We start from the raw sequence: 10,539 nt of genomic DNA, 5'->3' as shown, positions 1-10,539 counted from the left end.
TTCCTTTATATCTGAAAATTATGCTCGTTTGCATAACGTTGCATTCTGTGATCTGCCGTCCACTATGGAAATCTCTACCCCTGGGTCTAGATGGCAGACCTCTAGGGTAAGTTATGGAAATGAAATCCAAGTCGACAGACTTGTTTTTCTCGCATCTTTGATAGCCCTTAAATCTTCAGACATTAATATCATTTTGGGTATGGACTGGATGTCAGCTCATCATGCCAAAATCGATTGCTTCTCTAGGACTGTTCAACTCACCCATCCTTTGGGAAAGATAGTCAACGTCTTGACCCGAATAGCCAAGCGGCAGTTATATTCTCTTAACGCCAGCCCTTTGCCAGACCTTGAGGACGTTCCGGTAGTCCGTGATTTTCCGGATGTCTTTCCAGAGGAATTGCCAGGTGTTCCACCTGACAGGGATGTTGAGTTCGTAATAGACCTCATTCCAGGTACCGTTCCGATTGCTAGAAGACCTTATAAGATGTCACCCCTAGAACTAGCCGAGCTTAAGAAGCAACTCGATGAATCCTTGAAAAAGGGTTTCATCCGCCCTAGTTCATCTCCGTGGGCTTGCCCCGTCCTATTCGTCAAGAAGAAGGATGGTACGGACCGGATGGTTGTAGATTACCGACCTGTCAATTTGGTCACAATCAAGAACAAATATCCACTTCCCAGGATCAACGATCTGTATGATCAGCTCGCTGGATCCTCAGTCTTCTCCAAGATGGATTTGAGGTTGGGCTACCATCAAATCAAAATCAGAAATGGGGACATTCCTAAAACGGCCTTTGTTACTCGTTACGGCCAATACGAGTACACCGTCATGTCCTTCGGTTTAACCAACGCTCCAGCCACCTTTTCTCGGTTAATGAACTCAATCTTCATGGAGTATTTGGATAAATTCGTCGTAGTTTATCTCGATGATATACTCATCTACTCCAAGAACGAGGAAGAACATGCCGAACATCTAAGGCTAGTGTTGCAGAAACTTCGAGAGCATCGCCTTTATGCCAAATTTTCAAAATGTGAATTCTGGTTGCCAGAAGTGACCTATCTGGGTCACGTAATATCTGGTAAAGGTATTGCTGTTAACCCTGAGCGAGTTCAAGCTGTCCTTGACTGGACTCCACCCGAATCGGTCAAGCAAGTTCGGAGTTTTCTAGGCTTAGCGAGCTATTGCCGTCGCTTTGTCGAGAACTTCTCCAAAGTTGCTAAACCCCTAACCGAACTCCTCAAGAAGGATAAGAAGTTCGAATGGACTCCACAATGTGAGCACAGTTTTCAGGAACTGAAAAGACGCCTGACTTCTGCTCCCGTGCTGGTACCGCCAGATTTCTCCAAGGACTTTGTTATCTACTGCGACGCCTCGCGACAAGGACTAGGTTGCATCCTTATGCAAGATCGACACGTAATTGCTTACGCTTCACGGCAATTGCACCCACATGAGGAGAATTATCCTACTCATGATCTGGAACTTGCAGCCGTAGTCTATGCCCTTAAGACCTGGCGACATTACCTCCTCGGTAATCGTTGCGAAATATTCACTGATCACCAAAGTCTGAAGTACATTTTCACCCAACCGGATTTGAATCTCAGGCAAAGACGTTGGGTTGAATTGATCACAGACTTCGACTTAGGGATAACCTATACCCCAGGGAAAGCCAACGTCATGGCTGATGCGCTAAGTCGTAAATCTTATTGTAACAACCTGATGTTACAACAAAGTCAACCGCTTCTCCATGAGGAATTTCGGAAGCTTAACCTTCACATTGTTCCTCAAGGTTTTCTCTCCACCTTGGTGGCAAAACCTACCCTTACGGATCAAATTATCAAAGCACAGAAGGTAGATCCGGGAATCTCCCGCATCAAGAGGAACATTCAGAAGGGAATTGCGAATTGTTTCTCCATTAATGATCAAGGAGTCGTGTACTTCGGGGATCGATTAGTAGTTCCCAAAGTGCGCAACCTAAGGCGATTAATCCTTAAGGAAGCCCATGAATCTCCTCTCACCATTCATCCCGGTAGTACTAAAATGTATCAGGACCTACGCCAGAGGTTCTGGTGGACTAGGATGAAGAGAGAAATTGCTCAGTATATTGCCAATTGCGACGTCTGTCGTCGTGTAAAAGCAGAGCATCAACGGCCTGCTGGCACCCTTCAACCCTTAGCTATTCCTGAATGGAAATGGGATAAAATTGGTATGGATTTCATTACCGGTTTTCCCAGGACCAAAAGAGGGAATAATGCTATTTTCGTCGTGGTCGATCGTCTTTCCAAGGTAGCTCATTTCTTACCTGTTCGTGAGAGTATAACCGCTAGTCAACTGGCAGACTTATACATCTCCCGGATAGTGTCCCTCCATGGTGTTCCTTTGGAAATCAATTCGGATCGAGGAAGTCTTTTCACCTCTCGATTTTGGGAAAGTTTCCAAAATGCTATGGGAACCCGTCTCTCCTTTAGCACCGCTTTCCACCCTCAGTCAAGTGGTCAAGTGGAACGCGTCAACCAAATTCTAGAAGACATGCTTCGAGCCTCCGTTATCTCTTTCGGAATGGACTGGGAGAAGTGCCTTCCATTTGCCGAATTCGCTTACAACAACAGCTATCAATCTAGCTTGGGTAAAGCCCCTTTTGAAGTTCTCTATGCACGACGATGTCGAACACCCCTTAACTGGTCAGAGACCGGGGAAAGACAATTCTTTGGCCCAGATATGATTCAGGAAGCAGAAGATCAAGTTCGTATCGTTCGTGAAAAGTTGAAAACAGCCCAATCCCGTCAAAAGAGTCAATATGACCGAAAACATAAGGCTATGACTTTCGAGGTTGACGAGAAGGCTTATCTTCGGGTCACCCCTCTGAAGGGAACCCATCGCTTCGGTATCAAAGGCAAATTGGCTCCTCGTTACATTGGACCTTTTCGCATTCTTGCCAAACGAGGAGAAGTTGCCTACCAATTGGAACTACCTCCGCACCTCTCCAGAGTTCACGATGTCTTCCACGTTTCTCAACTCAGGCGTTGCTTCTCGGATCCTATCCGTGAAGTGGACCACGAAACGCTTGATCTCCAAGATAATCTTACATATCGAGAGTACCCCATTCGTATCCTCGATCAAGCCGAACGTACCACGCGACGTCATAATATCAAGTTTCTCAAGGTTCAATGGTCGCACCATTCTGAAGATGAAGCAACTTGGGAAAGGGAGGATCGTCTTCGACTTGAATATCCTGCCTTCTTCTCGGAGGAACCCAAATCTCAGGACGAGATTCTTTTGAGTGGGGGTGAGTTGTCACACCCTAGCTAGTCATGCATTAGAGTGTTGCATCATGTTTATTCTTTCATCAGAAACTTGAAATGGGGATGACAGAACCCCTAGTCCCCTCTGAAACCAATTAGGGTTACTAAAATAATTTTTCAATGAACCTGAAATGCCCTTCTAAAATGTCCATCATTTTAGCCTTGGTTCAGAACCTCTGACAAAAGTGGTGCACATTTTTCTAGGCCATCATAGGGTCTTTGAATTAAATCATAGATATTTGAATTTGGGCATTTGAAATAGTATAAAATATTTAAATGCTCAAATATCTCCAAACTGAAATGTTTCATGTTGGAAATATTCCAACTATGGACCAGGAGTAGTTTGGTGATTTTTGGAGTTGCCTAGGTATTTTATTTAACTCAACAAAGTTGCAGAATTATTAAATAAAACAGAAAATAGAAAAAAAAAGGGAAAACCCTACCTGGCGCCACCGCAGCCCACTAGCCAGCCCACCTGCCGGCCCAGCCCAGCACCGCTCCAGCGAGCTGCTTCGGCCAGGCAGGCAGGCAGGTGCCCGACGGCGACCGCGGCGTGCGCCACGCACCTGCTCGCCGCCTCGCCGCTCCCCTCGCCAGGTGACGACGTGGATCGTCCTCCCTCTCTCCCCCGAACCCCCCAGACACCCCCTCTCCTCTCCAGCTCCTCCCCCTCGCACGCCCCAGCCATGGCCGACGCCACCATCGCCGCACCACCGTCGTAGCCGTGCTCCCCGTCGTCTCCACGCCGTCTCACCGTGTCCAGGAGCTTCGCCGCTGTCCACTTCATCGAGCAGCCGAGCCCCGAGCGCTCGCAACGCCCGAGACCACCGCACCGACCTCGCCCGAGCTCACCGTCGCCGGAGATCCCCTTCAACGCCGACGTCGCTCCGGTCCATCTCCGACCGCACCAAGGACTCCGTCGCACTCACTGTGAGCTTAGCCATCTTCCCCTCCCTTCCGTTCTTGCTCCCGAGCCGTGTAGCAACCTCCCGGAGCTCAACCGCACCCACCGCCGTGGACCTCGTCGCCGACGTGCTCCCGGTCATCCTCCGGCCACAAGATGGTGTCCATCTTGCTCACCGCGTTCCACAGCACCTAGCTAGCCACTCCACGAGCCTCACCGAACCCTCTAGCACCAAGTTCACCTCCGACCGAACCTCGGTGTCCACCAAAGTCGTCGCCGGCGTCGACTCCGGCCACCCCGACCCCAACGGACTCCGCCAAGAGCCGCGGGTCGTCCTCAGCTTCACTCCGGTGGTCGCCACGTTCCATTTGGTGGCCGAAACGACCAAAACCACTATCGCCGCCGCACTGTTGGTCGCCGCCGGCCAGAACTCCGGTGAGCTGACGTGGCCTAGTTGATTAACCACTAATCCATCACCTACTGACGCTGACAAGTGGGCCCCAGGGGTTAGTCAAAGCTAACCAGCCCGGGGTCAACGCGGGATTAGCACCTGGTCACTGACGTGTGGACCCCACACGTCAGGTTTGACCCGAGCCAGCCCTGTTGACCTGCTGATGTCACTGTGATGTCAGGCTGACGCAGTAAATGATATTTCTAGATTTAATTAAATCAGGAAATTCCAGAATATTATTTAAATTTCAAAAATTCATAACTTTTATTCTGTAACTCCAAATTGGACAAATAATATATGAAAAATGATCAGAAAAATCCAATCTATCCATCTGTACTATTTTCATGCATGATCAAACAAGTTAACTTGATGTTTCAATCAGAACAAGAAAAGGCACTTTAAAAGGCCATATTTGAATTGGAATTTGAGTCTTTGATTCAAATTTGCTCAAACACATCTGGTTTTAGTTGCATTAGCCCAACACACTCATATTGCCATGTTTCATGCATGCATCATATTGTTGCACATTGTTTGGTAATGCCTGTGTATCGTTATCCTTTGCGACAGGATCTGTTCCCGAGGAGTACCGTGATTACCCTAACGAGGAATCGTATCCGTGCAACGAACCATCAGGCAAGCAACCAACCATTTGATCATATCGATACAATCCCATGTTCTCGCTCCTGCTCTATTTTACTGCATTAAGACAACGCGATTCAAACTGCTGTGTGCTACGGTAGTTGAACCCATTTCCTCTGCATGACCTGTCATTGCCACAGTAACTAGATGAAACCCACTAGCATGTGTAGGAGTTGATTGAGCCAGATGTATGTGTTGTTCCTACCTTGCTATGCCTGCTATGCTTAGAGTCGTGTCAGGTCTGGTTCATCTGGGTGATGGACTAGAGTGAAATGATTATGTCGGTAATGAGAGTGGCGTGGTGAACACGATTTGGTAAAGGTATCGATGAGAGGCCATGTAGGAGTACATGGTGGGTTGTTTCATTGAAACCGACCTTAAGCACTGAGATCTGTATGTGTGATTTAAGAATCAGCTACTACCATGCATTGGGCCCGAAACCAATGGACCCTCTCGACTTCTTATTCACCCTAGTTCTCCGTCCAGGAGTTGCAAGTAGTTTCTGGTGTTTGTAGCCTACTGGAGGCCGTGGACAGCGCTGACCGTAGGGGTGGGCTGTGATGCGGTAGGTACGTGGCCGGGTGTACCGAATACCCATTAGGTATCTCGGGAACCCTGTTCACATCGTTCGGGGCCGTATGGGAAACCTCGGCCGGACTCCCTGCGGATGGAACCTGAATAGGCGATAAACCTGGACTGGAAGCTTAGGTGATTAGGTAGGTCGTGGCCGACACCCACGTTGGGCTTCCGCTTGAAGGTTGCCGAGTACATGTCGTGTAAACGACGATAAGTGGTGAGAGCGTGTATGAAGAAGTACACCCCTGCAGGGTTAACATGATCTATTCGAATAGCCGCGCCCGCGGTAAAGGACTACTTGGTTGCCTATACAGTTCATAGACAAGTAAATGGAAACTATTAAAAGCCTCAAGATAAGTGTGAGTGCCGAGGATGGCTCTTCCGTAGGAAGACGGAGGTGGATCCTCGGTAGTGTATTGAAGTGGTGAGTAGTGGACTCGTGTGCGCAAAACATTTCAAGTTGGTGTATCGTAGGATAGTCTAGCCAAGAGTCAAAGCTGGCTTGCTGCAATAACTCCACCAACCCTTCTTGATACTATGCATGTATGTAGGATCTGATGTAAGTCTTGCTGAGTACCTTTGTACTCATGTTGCTATAATCTACATTTTTTACAGAAGACGCTGCAACCCCTTCTGATGGGTTCTATGTAGACGTTGACATCAACGAGTAGGCTAAAGACCCAGGTGGTGACCCTGAGCTTGTGATGGACCACGTAGTATAGCTAGGCTTCCAAGCCTCTTTTATTTTACTAGTTGTCTGTACCCAGACAAAGTACTTCCGCTGTTGGCTTGTATGACTGTATGACTTGTATGTTGGGTCATGAGACCCGTACCTGTGTGTATGATATGTATGGCTCCCTGAGCCTTAAATAAAGTACTTGTGTCGTAGAGACATGTTGTGATGCTTCGTTGTATTTGCACATATCGAGCATATTGTGTGTATGATTGAAATGCTTGGTATGTGTGGGATCTGACTATCTAGTTGTTTATCTTTAGTAGCCTCTCTTACCGGGAAATGTCTCCTAGTGTTACCGCTGAGCCATGGTAGCTTGCTACTGCTCTGGAACACTTAGGCTGGCCGGCATGTGTCCTTCTTCGTTCCTGTGTCTGTCCCTTCGGGGAAATGTCACGCTTTGAGTACCGGAGTCCTGTTAGCCCGCTACAGCCCGGTTTACCGGAGTCCTGCTAGCCCAGTGCTACAGCCCGGGCCCACTTGCTGATGACCGACACGTTCGAAGCTGGGTCATGGATGCCTGTCCCTGTAAGTCTGTGCCGCTTTGGGTTTACGACTAGTCATGTCAGCCCGGGCTCTTTATCATATGGATGCTAGCGACACTATCATATACGTGAGCCAAAAGGCGCAAACGGTCCCGGGCAAAGGTAAGGCGACACCCGTGGGAATACCGTGCGTGAGGCCGCAAAGTGATATGGAGTGTTACCGGCTAGATCGATGTGACATCGAGTCGGGGTCCTGACACATAAAATGTGGCAATTGGTAACATGATTCGGGCAGACTTAAGCATCGATACGAGTGAGAAAATCTCATCGTATTCAACACCTTGAACTTGTCGAAAACCTTTCGCAACAAGTCGAGCTTAGTAGATAGTAACACTACTATCAGTGTCTGTCTTCCCCTTGAAGATCCATTTATTTAACATGGCTTGCTGATCATCGAGCAAGTCAACCAAAGTCCATACTTTGTTCTCATACATGGATCCTATCTCAGATTTTATGGACTCAAGCCATTTCACAGAATCTGGGCTCATCATCGCTTCCTCATAGTTCGTAGGTTCATCATGGTCTAGTAACATAACTTCCAGAACTTGATTACCGTACCACTCTAGTGCGGATCTTACTCTGGAAGACCTACGAGGTTTGGTAGCAACTTGATCTGAAGTTTCATGATCATCATCATTAACTTCCTCACTAATTGGTGTAGGAATCACTGGAACTGATTTCTGTGATGAACTACTTTCCAATAAGGGAGAAGGTACAATTACCTCATCAAGTTCTACTTTCCTCCCACTCACTTCTTTCAAGAGAAACTTCTTCTCTAGAAAGGATCCATTCTTAGCAAAGAATCTTGCTTTCGGATCTCTGATAGAAGGTGTACCCAACAGTTTCCTTTGGGTATCCTATGAAGACGCACTTCTCCGATTTGGGTTCGAGCTTATCGGGTTGAAATTTTTCACATAAGCATCGTAGCCCCAAACTTTTATGAAATGACAACTTTGGTTTCTTGCCAAGCCATAGTTCATAAGGCGTCGTCTCAACGGATTTTGATGGTGCCCTATTTAAAGTGAATGTAGTTGTCTCTAATGCATAACCCCAAAACGATAGTGGTAAATCGGTAAGAGACATCATAGATTGCACTATATCCAATAAAGTACGGTTATGACATTCGGACACACCATTAAGCTATGGTGTTCCAGGTGGCATGAGTTTGTGAAACTATTCCACATTGTTTTAATTGAAGACCAAACTCGTAACTCAAATATTTGTCTTCGCGATCAAATCGAAGAAACTTTATTTTCTTGTTATGATGATTCTCCACTTCACTCTGAAATTCTTTGAACTTTTCAAATGTTTCAGACTTATGCTTCATTAAGTAGATATACTCATATCTGCTCAAATCATCTTGTGAAGGTCAGAAAATAACAATGCCTGCCACGAGCATCAACACTCATTGGACCGCATACATCGGTATGTATTATTTCCAATAAGTCACTAGTCTCATTCCATTGTTCCGGAGAAGGGAGTTTTAGTCATTTTGCTCAAAAGGCACGGTTTGCAAGCATCAAATGATTCATAACCAAGTGATTCCAAAAATCCATCTTTATGGAGTTTTTTCATGCGCTTTACACTGATATGACCCAAATGGCAGTGCCACAAATAAGTTGCACTATCATTATCAACTTTGCATATTTTGGCATCAATATTATGAATATGTGTATCACTACGATCGAGATCCAACAAACTATTTTCATTGGGTGTATGACCATCGAAGGTTTTATTCATGTAAACAGAACAACAATTATTCTCTGATTTTAAATGAATAACTGTATTGCAATAAACATGATCAAATCATATTCATGCTCAACGCAAAATGCCAAATAACATTTATTTAGGTTCAACACTTATCCCAAAAGTATAGGGAGTGTGCGATGATGATCATATCAATCTTGGAACCACTTCCAACACACATCATCACTTCACCCTCAACTAGTTTCTGTTTATTCTGTAACTCCTGTTTCGAGTTACTAATCTTAGCAACCAAACAAGTATCAAATACTCAGGGGTTACTATAAACACTAGTAAGGCACACATCAATAACCTGTATATCAAATATACCCTTGTTCAGTTTGCCATCCTTCTTATCCACCAAATATTCAGGGTATTTCCGCTTCCAGTGACAATTTCCTTTGTAGTAGAAGCACTCAGTTTCAGGCTTTGGTCCAGCTTTGGGCTTCTTCACGGGAGTGACAAATTGCTTGCCATTCTACTTGAAGTTTCCCTTTCTTTCCCATTGCCCTTTTCTTGAAACTAGTGATCTTGTCAATCATCAACACTTGATGTTCTTTCTTGATTTTGATTTCAGCATCACGAAGAGCTTGGGAATCGTTTTCGTCATCCCTCGCATACTATAGTTCATCATGAAGTTCTACTAACTTGGTGATGGTGACTAGAGAACTCTGTCAATCACTATCTTATCTGGAAGATTAACTCCCAATTGATTCAAGCGATTGTAGTACTCAGACAATCTAAGCACTTGCTCACTAGTTGAGCAATTCTCCTCCATCTTTTAGGCAAAGTATTTGTCAGAGGTATCATACCTCTTGACATGGGCATGAGTATGAAATATCAATTTCATCTCATGGAACATCTCATATGTTCTGTGACGTTTCAAAAACGTTTGTAGTCCCGGTTCTAAGCCATAAAGCATGGTGCACAAAACTATCAAGTAGTCATCATATTGAGCTAGCCAAACGTTCATAACGTCTGCATCTGCTCTTGCAATAGGTCTGTCACCTAGCGGTGCATCAAGGACATAATTCTTCTATGCAGCAATGAGGAAAAACCTCAGATCACAGACCAAGTCCGCATCATTTCTATTAACATCTTTCAACTTAGTTTTCTCTAGGAACACATATAGAAACATAGGGAAGCAAAAACATAGGGAAGCAACAACGCGAGCTATTGATCTACAACATAATTTGCAACATACTACCAGGACTAAGTTCATGATAAATTAAAGTTCAATTAATCATATTACTTAAGAACTCCCACTTAGATAGACATCCCTCTAATCATCTAAGTGATCACGTGATCCAAATCAACTAAACCTTGTCCGATCATCATGTGAGATGGAGTAGTTTTCAATGGTGAACATCACTACGTTGATCATATCTACTATTTGATTCACTCTCGACCTTTCGGTCTCAGTGTTCCGAGGCCATATCTGTATATGCTAGGCTCGTCAAGTTTAACCTGAGTATTCCGCGTGTGCAACTGTTTTGCACCCGTTGTATTTGAACGTAGAGCCTATCACACCCGATCATCACGTGGTGTCTCAGCACGAAGAACTTTCGCAACGGTGCATACTCAGGGAGAACACTTATACCTTGAAATTTAGTGAGAGATCATCTTATAATGCTACCGTCAATCAAAGCAA

Source organism: Triticum aestivum, chromosome 1B (genome assembly GCF_018294505.1).
Source record: "Triticum aestivum cultivar Chinese Spring chromosome 1B, IWGSC CS RefSeq v2.1, whole genome shotgun sequence".
Lineage (NCBI taxonomy): Eukaryota > Viridiplantae > Streptophyta > Magnoliopsida > Poales > Poaceae > Triticum > Triticum aestivum.
Note: the sequence above shows the minus strand (reverse complement) of the source record.